This window comes from Terrapene carolina, unplaced genomic scaffold (genome assembly GCF_002925995.2).
Source record: "Terrapene carolina triunguis isolate 2854851 unplaced genomic scaffold, T_m_triunguis-2.0 Scaffold115, whole genome shotgun sequence".
In the NCBI taxonomy this organism is placed as follows: Eukaryota; Metazoa; Chordata; order Testudines; family Emydidae; genus Terrapene; species Terrapene triunguis.
Window position 1 is genome coordinate 135,517 of NW_020664466.1, and position 12,472 is coordinate 147,988.

General features: G+C 44.1%; 1 pseudogene; it reads left to right on the top strand.

The window, feature by feature from the left end:
• Positions 1-4,283: 4,283 nt before the first annotated feature.
• LOC113406658 lies at positions 4,284-8,332 on the top strand (annotated as a pseudogene).
• The last annotated feature ends 4,140 nt before the right edge of the window (positions 8,333-12,472 follow it).

Genomic DNA, 12,472 nt, shown 5'->3' on the forward strand with positions numbered 1-12,472 from the left:
TGGAGGTCTTTTGGATATGCTGTGGCCAAAGTGTCAACAAAATTTTCTATAGAAGATTCATCCACTTTATCTGGCAGACACAAAATGTGTGAAAATAAATTAGAGACTTCAGCCATTCTTTTGCCAAGACCTTCTAGCTCTGATAGAAGCAAATCCTTTCTCAGGAAGAACACCTGTACTTTGAACTGAATATCAGGAGAGTCAAACGTATAGTCTGCATCCCCTGTGTCATCAAAGAGTCACTTTTTCTTCCGGATCTTTCAGTCACTTTTCATTTTTGGGTCAATGCTGAGGCTTGAAGTGACTTGTTTGGCTTCTTCAAAAAAAATTGGCCAAGAATCTTTCATTGTTTGAATTTTTTTGACTAAGTTGCTCATGTGTTTAGCTCCCTCTTCCATTGTTATTTTGGCACTTTGTAGGACCTTGTTCTTATCATCAATACACTGAAGCACTTTAAACCATATTGTAGTAAGAAGTACAAATTCAAATGACTTAAGCCACTGAATCAAACAGTCAACATCTACCTGGATTTCGGGAGGTAAACGAAGCTCCTCTTCAATTTTAATTAAACTTTCCAGCACGCCTGTGTGATTTTTGATTTGGGGGTGAACAGCATCAACTCTTGCACTCCACCTAGTTTTAGATACAGAGTGAAGAGATATATTCGTAGTGGTCTGCAAAATTTTCCATCTTGCAGGACTAAGAGCAAATACTTTATAGAGTTTCTGGACATTTCCAAAATATGTTTTTACCTCTACGCTGGTTTCCATAGTGTGGGTGCCACAGAGGTTCAGTGTGTGAGCGCTGCATGGAGAAAAATAGACTTGGGCATTTTCTTCCAAAATTCTTGTCTTTACTCCCTGAAAATTTCCTGACATGTTAGAGGCATTGTCATATCCCTGCCCTCTGCACCAAGATAGTTCTAAGTCACATTCTTTTAAAAACCTCTTTATCTGTTCTGCTATATCTACACCAGTCTTCTTTTCAAAATCTACTAGTTTAACAAATCTTTCATGCACATTCCATTTTTTTGCATCACATATCTGAGAATAAAAACTAACTTCTCTGTGTGTGAAACATCAGGTGTACCATCAACAACAATGCTGAAATATCGGTCTTTTCTTACCTCTTCAAGAATAGAGTTTAAAACTTTCTCCCCACACAGTTTCAAGAGCTCATTCTGACTATGCCAAGACAGATAGTGAGCCTGCATTCTTCAACCAGACTCTCTGCATTGAGCTACCATCTCTAGATGTTGTTTCACCTCAGTATTGTACCTGCCCACAAGCTTCAGTGTTGAAAGAAAAGCCCACAGTCGTCATAATCAACAGTAGAATGGCTACCACGAAATGGCAGATTATTCTTTGCTAGGAAAAGAATTACGTCAACAACGGCAGTTAATATTTTGCACCATTTTTCCTCCTCCTGTTTAATACTATGCTGTAATGCTGCATCAATGCCTCTTTTATCACAGAGTGTCTGAAATAATTCCTTCCATTTAATGTAATTGTTCAAATGTAAAGTGTTTTCTTCATTACTCTTGATTTTCTTGTAAATCATTTTCCAATTATCGGCAATTCCACCTTTGACAAATTTTGAATGATGTAATTGGTTAGTTTGAGTTTCACTTCTGTAGAGACTGCAGGGAAAACAAAATATTGCTGCAGCATCTTTACTCCACACCATCCAATCTCTTTCAATACATTTGCCATTACTCAGATGTTTAGAAAAAACTGTTATTGGCAATTTCCTGCCAAAAGAATCACGAGGAAAGTTTTCAGGCTTATGTGATGGACCCTTCAATACAATAAGATATCTTTTCTTTATATCTAGGTACTTCCAAGAGGCTGGGTCATTACTGCACAACTCTTCTTCGTCATTCCCATCTACAGCAGCAGGACCAGTCGACTGTACCAGTTTCTCAGTTATAGCAGTGTTACCTCTGTGTTCTCCATTGTCTATCCAAAGAGGCTGGATTTCTTTCTCTTCCTCCGCAACAACCATAAGATTGTTTTCTGAATGTGGTAATATTTTGGATTCCTCACACACCTCCTTTTCTTTTTGGCTTACAACACCACTTTCACTTCCCATCTCTGAAGAGCCTTGAATGTCAGCATCACTCAACTCAGTCAACTGACTTGACTTGGATTGTGCCTGAAGAAATTTGTGAAGAGTTATTTTTCCCTTTTCTTCTTGCGTCTGTCTAGCTTTCTTCTGCTTTCTCTTCTCAAATCCTGAAAGATATGTATGTTTCATTTTTCTAACCCCTACGATCATTGACTATGTGATGATACCTGCAAACAAATTAATTCCCTTGGTATCTTTCATTTTATTAGGTAGTGTGACATTGTACTCCATAATGCTTTATGGGAATATGACATAACTGGAATATGATCTACTGAATCTATTTATGCTACATATGCTATGTAACATATCTATATAAAGTTTATGATCTACTGAATCTATTAATCCTATCTGCATGCATGTATCATTTTTGTATTTGAAGTTATAAATATTGGCTGTGTAGTGGCTTGATTTCTAAATTACCTTAGTAGAGTATGTAAACAGTGGATGCTACCTGTAAAAACTGTGAGTCATGCATGGACATGTGACTTGCCCAGGTAAACTCCATCTTGGAGCTGGACTGTGCATAGAAGTGAGGAGGGGGTCTCCACCCACAAGAAAAGGTCTATTTAAATCCCAGGAGACCCCTCCATGGTGGTCTTCAGCTGGCTAAAGAGAGAGCCTCCCTACCACCCAGGATACTTGAAAGAAACTGGAACAAAGGGCAGTGACTGCAAGGAGTGTGAGTGATTGCTGGACCCAGGCTAAAAGGAGATTAGTATGTAAAAGGGAGCATTCTGGAACTGGTGAGAATCTTATCTGTATTCAGTTTGATTAGACATAGATTTGCACATTTTATTTTATTTTGCTTGGTGACTTACTTTGTTCTGTCTGTTACTACTTTGAACCACTTAAATCCTACTTTCTGTATTTAATAAAATCACTTATTAATTAACTCAGAGTATGTATTAATACCTGGGGGAGCAAACAACTGTGCATATCTCTCTATCAGTGTTATAGAGGGCGAACAATTTATGAGTTTACCCTGGATAAGCTTTATGCAGGGTAAAAGGGATTTATCTGGGTTTAGCCCCCATTGGGAGTTGGGCATCTGAGTGGTAAAAACAGGAACACTTCTGTTAGCTGCTTTCAGATAAACCTGCAGCTTTGGGGCAAGTAATTCAGACCCTGGGTCTTTGTTGGAGCAGATGGAAGTGTCTGGCTCAGCAAGACAGGGTGCTGGACTCCTGAGCTGGCAGGGAAAGCAGGGGTAGAAGTAGTCCGGGCACATCAAGTGGCAGCTCCCAGGGGTTTTCTGTGATCCAAACCATCACAGATAGTTAATTGAACAATTCCTTATGTACCCCGTGTGGTGCGGAACAATTTGAACTGTGACTCCCTACCCCTTATCCAACCCCCCCGAACCCAGCCCCTTACCATGCCTCTTACCCCCGCCTCTCCCCTCTCCCGGAGCCTCAGCGAGCCGAGTCCAGGTGCGGCCCTGGACAGCCCTGTGGGGCCTGGGGCCTTGGCCAAATTGCCCCACTTGCTCCCCCTCCCTTTGGGCAGCCCTGTTTTATTGCAGTGTTAGATAACAATTTTGGGTTAATATCTTAATCTGTATGAGATGGAAACTGATAAGGAGGAGGAAGAAGAAGAGGAAAACAAAGAAGAAGAAAAAGAGGGAGAAAAGGATAAGGAAGTTAGAGAGAAGAAAGATGATGAATTAGAGGGAATGAGGATGCCAGTTGAGGAGCTACTAACTGGTGAGATGTGGCAAAACCAAAAATGATTAAAGGTCTAGAAAACATGACCTCTGAGGGAAGATTGAAAAAAACCTGGGTTTGTTTAGTCTGGAGAAGAGAAGACTGAGAGGGGATATGATAACAGTTTTCAAGTACGTAAAAGCTTGTTACCAGGAGAGGGAGGAAAATTGTTCTTCTTAACCTCTAGGACAAGAAACAATAGGCTTAAATTACTCAAGGGAGGTTTAGATTGGACATTAGGAAAAACTTCCTAACTGTCAGGGTGGTTAAGCACTGGAATAAATTGCCTAGGGAGGTTGTGGAATCTCCATCATTGAGGATTTTTAAGAACAGGTTAGACAAACACCTGTCAGGAATGGTCTAGATATTACTTAGGGCTGGTCTACAGTGGGGGGGGATCGATTCAAGATACGCAACTTCAGCTACGCTTGGATCGAATTACCTGGGGTCCACATGGCGCGGGATCAATGGTCGCGGCTCCCACGTCGACTGCGCTACCGCCGCTCGCTCTGGTGGAGTTCCGGAGTCAACGGTGAGAGTGTTCGGGGATCGATATATCGCGTCTTAATGAGACGCCGTATATCGATCCCAGATAAATCGATTGCTACCCACCGATACGAAGACATACCCTTAGTCCTGCCATAAGTGCAGGGGACTGGACTAGATGACCTCTCGAAGTCCCTTCCAGTCTTATAATTCTATGATTATAACATTATTTGATCATGAAAGGGTGATCACAAAAGTGTGTCTTGCAGTGTCTCCCAGGACTGAGGTTCAAAGGCTCAAGGACGCCTCTCTTAAACCAAACTGCTCAGGTTAAATCAAACAGCTATCGACAGATTCATCCTCTTAGGATTCTCCGATCTCTGCAAGTCTCAGGTGCTGCTCTTTCTGTCTTTTCTCATTATTTACATTGCAATGATCACAGGAAATGTCTTGATTGTGGTAACAGTTCTGTCCCAGCATCGCCTTCATACCCCCATGTACTGGTTCCTCAGCAATTTGTCCTTCCTGGAAATCTGCTACACCACAAATATCGTCCCCAGGATGCTACTTGGTTTCCTGTTGGAGAAGAGTATAATATCATTCCCTGGCTGCATGATACAGTTCTACCTCTTTGGTTCATTGATGTGATTGGAATAACAGAGACTTGGTGGGATAACTCACATGACTGGAGTACTGTCATGGATGGATATAAACTGTTCAGGAAGGACAGGCAGGGAAGAAAAGGTGGGGGAGTTGCATTGTATGACTGCTCAGAGTATGACTGCTCAGAGCTCCAGTATGAAACTACAGAAAAACCTGAGAGTCTCTGGATAACGTTGAGAGGTGTGAGCAACAAGGGGGATGTCGTGGTCGGAGTCTGCTATAGACCACCAGACCAGGGGGATGAGGTGGAAAAGGCTTTCTTCCGGCAACTAGCAGAAGTTGCTAGATCGCAGGCACTGGTTCTCATGGGAGACTTTAATCACCCTGATATCCGCTGGGAGAGCAATACAGCGGTGCACAGACAATCCAGGAAGTTTTTGGAAAGTGTAGGGGACAATTTCCTGGTGCAAATGCTGGAGGAACCAACTAGGGGCAGAGCTTTTCTTGACCTGCTGCTCACAAACAGGGAGGAATTAGTAGGGGAAGCAAAAGTGGATGGGAACCTGGGAGGCAGTGACCATGAGATGGTAGAGTTCAGTATCCTGACACAAGGAAGAAAGGAGAGCAGCAGAATACGAACCCTGGTCTTCAGAAAAGCAGACTTTGACTCCCTCAGGGAACAGATGGGCAGGATCCCCTTTGAGAATAACATGAAGGGCAAAGGGGTCCAGGAGAGCTGGCTGTATTTTAAAGAATCCTTATTGCGGTTGCAGGAACAAACCATCCCGATGTGTAGAAAGAACAGTAAATATGGCAGGCGACCAGCTTGGCTAAACAGTGAAATCCTTGCTGATCTTAAATGCAAAAAAGAAGCTTACAAGAAGTGGAAGATTGGACAAATGACCAGGGAGGAGTATAAAAATATTGCTCAGGCATGCAAGAGTGAAATCAGGAAGGCCAAATCACATTTGGAGTTGCAGCTAGCAAGAAATGTTAAGAGTAACAAGAAGGGTTTCTTCAGGTATGTTAGCAACAAGAAGAAAGTCAAGGAAAGTGTGGGCCCTTTACTGAATGAGGGAGACAACCTAGTGACCGAGGATGTGAAAAAGCTAATGTACTCAATACTTTTTTTGCCTCTGTCTTCACGAACAAGGTCAGCTCCCAGACTGCTGCACTGGGCAGCACAGTATGGGGAGAAGGTGACCAGCCCTCTGTGGAGAAAGAAGTGGTTCGGGACTATTTAGAAAAACTGAACGTGCACAAGTCCATGGGGCCAGATGTGCTGCATCCGAGGGTGCTAAAGGAGTTGGCGGATGAGATTGCAGAGCCATTAGCCATTATTTTTGAAAACTCATGGCGATCGGGGGAGGTCCCAGATGCCTGGAAAAAGGCTAATATAGTGCCCATCTTTAAAAAAGGGAAGAAGTAGGATCCGGGGAACTACAGGCCAGTCAGCCTGACCTCAGTCCCTGGAAAAATCATGGAGCAGGTCCTCAAGGAATCAATTATGAAACACTTAGAGGAGAGGAAAGTGATCAGGAACAGTCAGCATGGATTCACCAAGGGGACGTCGTGCCTGACTAACCTAATTGCCTTCTATGATGAGATAACTGGCTCTGTGGATGAGGGGAAAGCAGTGGATGTGTTATTCCTTGACTTTAGCAAAGCTTTTGATACGGTCTCCCACAGTATTCTTGCCGACAAGTTAAAGAAGTATGGGCTGGATGAATGGACTGTAAGGTGGATATAAAGCTGGCTAGATCATCGGGCTCAACGGGTAGTGATCAATGGCTCCATGTCTAGTTGGCAGCCGGTTTCAAGCAGACTGCCCCAAGGGTCGGTCCTGGGGCCGGTTTTGTTTAATATCTTTATTAATGATCTGGAGGATGGTGTGGACTGCACTCTCAGCAAGTTTGCAGATGACACTAAACTGGGAGGCGTGGTAGATACACTAGAGGGTAGGGATCGGATACAGAGGGACCTAGACAAATTAGAGGATTCGGCCAAAAAAAACCTGATGAGGTTCAACAAGGACAAGTGCAGAGTCCTGCACTTAGGACGGAAGAATCCAATGCACTGCTACAGACTAGGGACCAAATGGCTAGGTAGCAGTTCTGCAGAAAAGGACCTAGGGGTCACAGTGGACGAGAAGCTGGATATGAGTCAACAGTGTGCTCTTGTTGCCAAGAAGGCTAACCGCATTTTGGGCTGTATAAATAGGGGCATTGCCAGCAGATCGAGGAACGTGATCGTTCCCCTTTATTCGACATTGGTGAGGCCTCATCTGGAGTACTGTGTCCAGTTTTGGGCCCCACACTACAAGAAGGATGTGGAAAAATTGGAAAGAGTCCAGCGGAGGGCAACAAAAATGATTAGAGGTCTGGAGCACATGACTTATGAGGAGAGGCTGAGGGAACTGGGATTGTTTAATCTCCAGAAGAGAAGAATGAGGGGGGATTTGATAACTGCTTTTAACTACCTGAGGGGGGGTTCCAGAGAGGATGGAGCTCGGCTGTTCTCAGTTGTGCAGATGACAGAACAAGGAGCAATTGGTCTGAAGTTGCAGTGGGAGAGGTCTAGATTGGATATTAGGAAACACTCTTTCACTAGGAGGGTGGTGAAGCACTGGAATGCGTTACCTAGGGAGGTGGTGGAGTCTCCTTCCTTGGAGGTTTTTAAGGCCCGGCTTGACAAAGCCCTGGCTGGGATGATTTAGTTGGGAATTGGTCCTGGTTTGAGCAGGGGGTTGGACTAGATGACCTCCTGAGGTCCCTTCCAACCCTGATATTCTATGATTCTATGATTCTATGAACCATGGCGTGCTTGCTCCTTGGTATGATGGCTTATGATCGGTACCTGGCTATATGCTATCCGCTGCACTATGCTGCTGTCATGACTGGCAGGGTCTGCACCCAGTTAGCAGCTGGTTCCTGGGCATGTGGTTTTCTGATACCCACGATAACAGTGTCTGTGATGTCCCATCTGACGTTCTGTGGTCCTAATGAAATCAACCATTTCTCGTAAAACTCTCCTGCACGGACTCCTACTCAGTCGAAACCACTGTTAGCATCTTGTCCTCAGTTGTAACCTTGGTCCCATTTCTCTTAATCCTGGTGTCCTACACTCACATCCTCAGGGCCATCCTGTGAATCCCTTCCACCACCGGGAGGCAAAAGGCCTTCTCCACCTTCTCCTCCCACCTCATTGTGGTCACCACTTTCTACGGGACCCTGATTGTCATGTACGTGGCCCCCTCAGCAAACAACTCGCCATCTCTTAACAAGGTCTTCTCCCTGCTGTACACCACAGTGATCCCCATGTTTAATCCCATCATATACAGCCTCAGAAATCAGGAAGTTCAAGAGAGTGTGAAGAAACTCCTAAAGGCAATGGTTTTGAAGGGTGGCAATTGAAAATCACATTATGCAAATAAGAATAGGAGCTTCTATCTATCTAATCTAATCTATCTATCCAATACCCCCTACACCATGGTGTTTGGGGGTGATCATCCTTCTTTTTTAACCCCTTTTGATATCAGCCACAAACATTGCAATGACCTTGAAAACCCTGACAATTAGGGGAATTGGTGAGTAACCTGTGATGAAGGATTTCTGGAGCTATCTGTAACCCTTGGAAATGAGAGAAACTTTGGGGAAGTTGATTGTAAATTAAGAATGGCCCTGTAACTAAAACAGAGGACTGACAGTTAAGAGATTTTGGCACTGGTCCTGACTCTGCTGGCAGTCACATTTTGCAAGTCACTTCCTTTCTCAGTGCCTCAGTTTCCATAAGTGTAAAATGTGTTGTTATTAATCTCTGTAATGTATAGCTTTAAAATACTTGTGTATTAGACTTTATAGAGAGGACATTTTATTGTTGTTGTCACAGTTTCAGGGTTAAATGCACCATTGGCCCCCTTCCCCCACACCTCCAGCCTTCCTTGAGGGCATCCATTTAAGGTTTTAAGCTTCCCAGTTGCCACTTCTTTAAACTGGGGGGGTTAAAACTTGCAGTCCCCTGCACCTCAGTAGGTCTGACCAATGTCCAGCACCAGTGGTTAACTCTTTCTCCAGAGGCTATAACAGTGTATAGCAGTTGCCAACCCCTTCAAAAAGCAAAATACATTTATTCTTAGAGCAAAAGCATTACAACAGAGAAAACATGTAAGAAACAATAAAAGAATCTATATCAATGGTTCTCTGCCCAGGGCCTGCAGGCCTCATGTGGCCCAATTAGCACACACCTGCAGCCCAGCTGTTTGCTAAAGGCTGCAGGGCTGCACAGGACCGGGTTACTGGCTGCCTGGCTGCCCAATGCTGTGAGGTCTGGGATGCCCGGCTGAGCAGGGTGAGGGTGAGGGGTCACCGGCTGGCCCCACATTGCAGGGGCCAGCCCCACATGGCAGGGTCCGGCAGAGTCCAGGGCTGCTGCCCAGCCAGCGCCGAATGGTGGAGTCCTGGCACTGCTGTCTGGCTGGCACCGCAGAGGATCCTGGGTTGGTGTTGGGGCTGCCAGCTCGCCCTCGTGGTCAGGATCCGGGGCTGCCGCCCAACTGCCCTGGCCCCATGTGGCCAAACCCAGTGTTGGGGCTGCCACCGCGCCCTGCACAGAGGGATCCAGGGTGCCTGCACTCCTGGCCCCAGGTTATGGAGGGGTCTCTGGGTGGGAGGCACTGGGCATAGAGGATCTGTGGGGGGACAGAGTTTGGGGACACACTGTGATTCTCAACCTGCGGCCCAGATAACACATTGTGGCCTGCATATGCATCCCACAATGATAAATAGGTTGAGAACCACTAATCTATATCTATGCCAAAAGTTTACCAGAGGTCACCCCCCACGCTCCAGCCTAGACTGTGGTAAGTGTCAGATTTTCAATCCCCACAACTGGTTTTGTCCCCTTCATTACAAGTACAAGTCAGTTTTCAAATCAGGAATCAGACCCCAACTGGACAGTTCCTCTATTTCTTTATGCAGCTAAGGCCTTTGATCTCTGGCCCCTTGGAACAGGTAATCACCAGCCAATTACTCTCTCTTCATCAAGGGCATAGCTGGGATTGTTCATTAACCCACCCCCAGGGATTCCCCAGGAAACCCACTTAGAGCTTATATTGTCCCAAAAGTCCATGCCAGTCTGGCACATTTCAATACAGTCATTTGAACTTCTTGCACTACCCAGGTCCCCCGTTTTTTTACAATTACTACTACTACAATGGAAGTGATGCACCGAGTAACTGCAGATATACTTACTAGCAACTGAAAGCCCATGCTGTCATGAACTGAGGCAGCTGAGTCAAATAATTCACCCTCTGTACAGCCAATGAAATTGCTGCATGCAAATTAGCTGTAGGGGTAACATGGTGGTTGGTTGAAATACCTCCAATATCACAACAGTCTAGGACTCTTGGGCTGAATGTAGCTGAAAAGCACATGCTGTGACACAGGTGTAATTCTGAAAGTCTAAATGGCTGAGCACTTAAAAATTGGGAGATAACAGACCAGAAAACCCACCCCTGGCTCCTTGTCCCAGTCCCATTCTACTTGCCCACTCAGTCCCAGGTCTCCACTGCTTAAGGCTTGTCATCCTAGTCCCAGTCTCCTTGCCCAGACAGTCCAATTCCCTCTTCCTAACTGGATGCGAGGAGGACTGTCTGGCTGGAGTAGTGGGGTGAAGAGCCTGGCTAGGGGGTAGGAGCCCTGTTGGAGGAACTTCCTGGATTGGTGGGGTGAAGGGATGGCTTGAGGGGATGGCCAGAGTGGGGGAGAACATCATGGAAGGGGACTGGAAGGGAGGGGCCTGGCTGGGTGGGATTGGCCAAAGTGGGAGACAAGGATCCATGCTGGATTTGCTAGACAAAGCATAAATATACAGGGGCTTGTAAGGATTAGGTTTTAATCAGTGAATGTTGATAAACATTGATTTCATCATACACATACATGCAAAACTGCAGTGAGGAAAATGCCATCAATAATAAAAAATTTCCAGGTAGGCAAAGAAAAATGCTGCTTGAGAACTACTTATGAGTTTGGATATTTCCTTTCCTTTGTAAATTTAGATGTGTGATGTTGACAAGTCTCTGTGTGTTAACAAATACAAAGCTTTAAAATTTTGAAACTTAACATCCATGGTCATAAAAATAATGATATCTCACCCCCCCCCCCAGTCACCACAACAACCCCTCTAATTTCTTACCACCGTGAACATTAAAAATCAATAAACAATAAAGAATGCTTAAAACACATAGTTTTGTGCAAATGAGAACATTTAAAATCAATACAGATTTGAATAAAGCTTAAAAAACAATGTTATCAGTCAGAATGGTTAACAAAAGCCTACATGAAAATAAGATTACAAAAACACTTATATACATATATATGTGTGTGTGTGTGTGTGTGTGTGTGTGTGTGTGTAAAATAAAATAAAAATACTGTATATATAATACATAAAAATTACAATATATATATATAAAAAAAGGTTTCAGAGTGGTGGCCTTGTTAGTCTGTATCAGCAAAAACAATGAGGAATCCTTGTGGCACCTTAGAGACTAACAAATTTATTTGGGAATAAACTTTCATGGGCTAAAACCCACTTCATCAGATGCACGGAGTGGCACCATACAGTAAGGAGGGATAAATACATAGTATATGAAAAGATGGGAGTTGCCTTACCAAGTGGGGGGTCAGTGCTAACGAGCCAATTCAATTAAGGTGGAGGTGGGCTATTCTCAACAGTTGACAAGAAGGGGTGGAAATCACTTTTGTAGTGCTAATGAGGCCAATGTAAACAAGGTGGCCCATCAACTCCCATTTTTTTTAATAAAAAAAAGGAAAAGTTGAAAATAATAAGGTGTTTGTTGAAAGTCCATGGGATCTGTGCTCCTAAACACATGTCAGGAGCTTTGTATAAAGCTTATACAGGGTAAATTCATAAATTGTTCACCCTCTATAACACTGATAGAGAGATATACACAGCTGTTTTCTCCCCCAGGAAATAATTACTTGCTCTAGGTGAATTAATAAGTCAGAAGTGATTTTATTAAATATAAAAAGTAGCATTTAAGTGGTTCTAAGTAATATCAAAAAGAACAAAGTAAAGTACCAAGCAAAATAAAACAAAACCACTCAAGTCTAAGCCTAATATATAAAGAAATTAAATGCAGGTAAATCTCACCCTCAGAGATGTTCCAATAAGCTTCTTTTACAGACTAGACTTCCTCCTAGTCTGGATCCAGCAATCACTCACACCCCTGTAGTTACTGTCCTTTGTTCCAGTTTCTTTCAGGGATCTCTTTGGGGTGGAGAGGCTATCTCTTGAGCCAACTGAAGACAAAATGGAGGGGTTTCCCAGGGCCTTATATAGTCTCTCTTCTGGGGTGGAAAGCCCTTGTCTTCTCCTATGCAGAATCACAGCTATGAGATGGAGTTTTGGAGTCCCCTGGGCAAGTCACATGTCCATGCATGACTCAGTTCTTTACAGGCCAATGCCATTGTCCACATGCTAGTAAGAATGTTCCCAGGAAAGCACAGATGTGGATTGGCATCTTTCAATGTTCA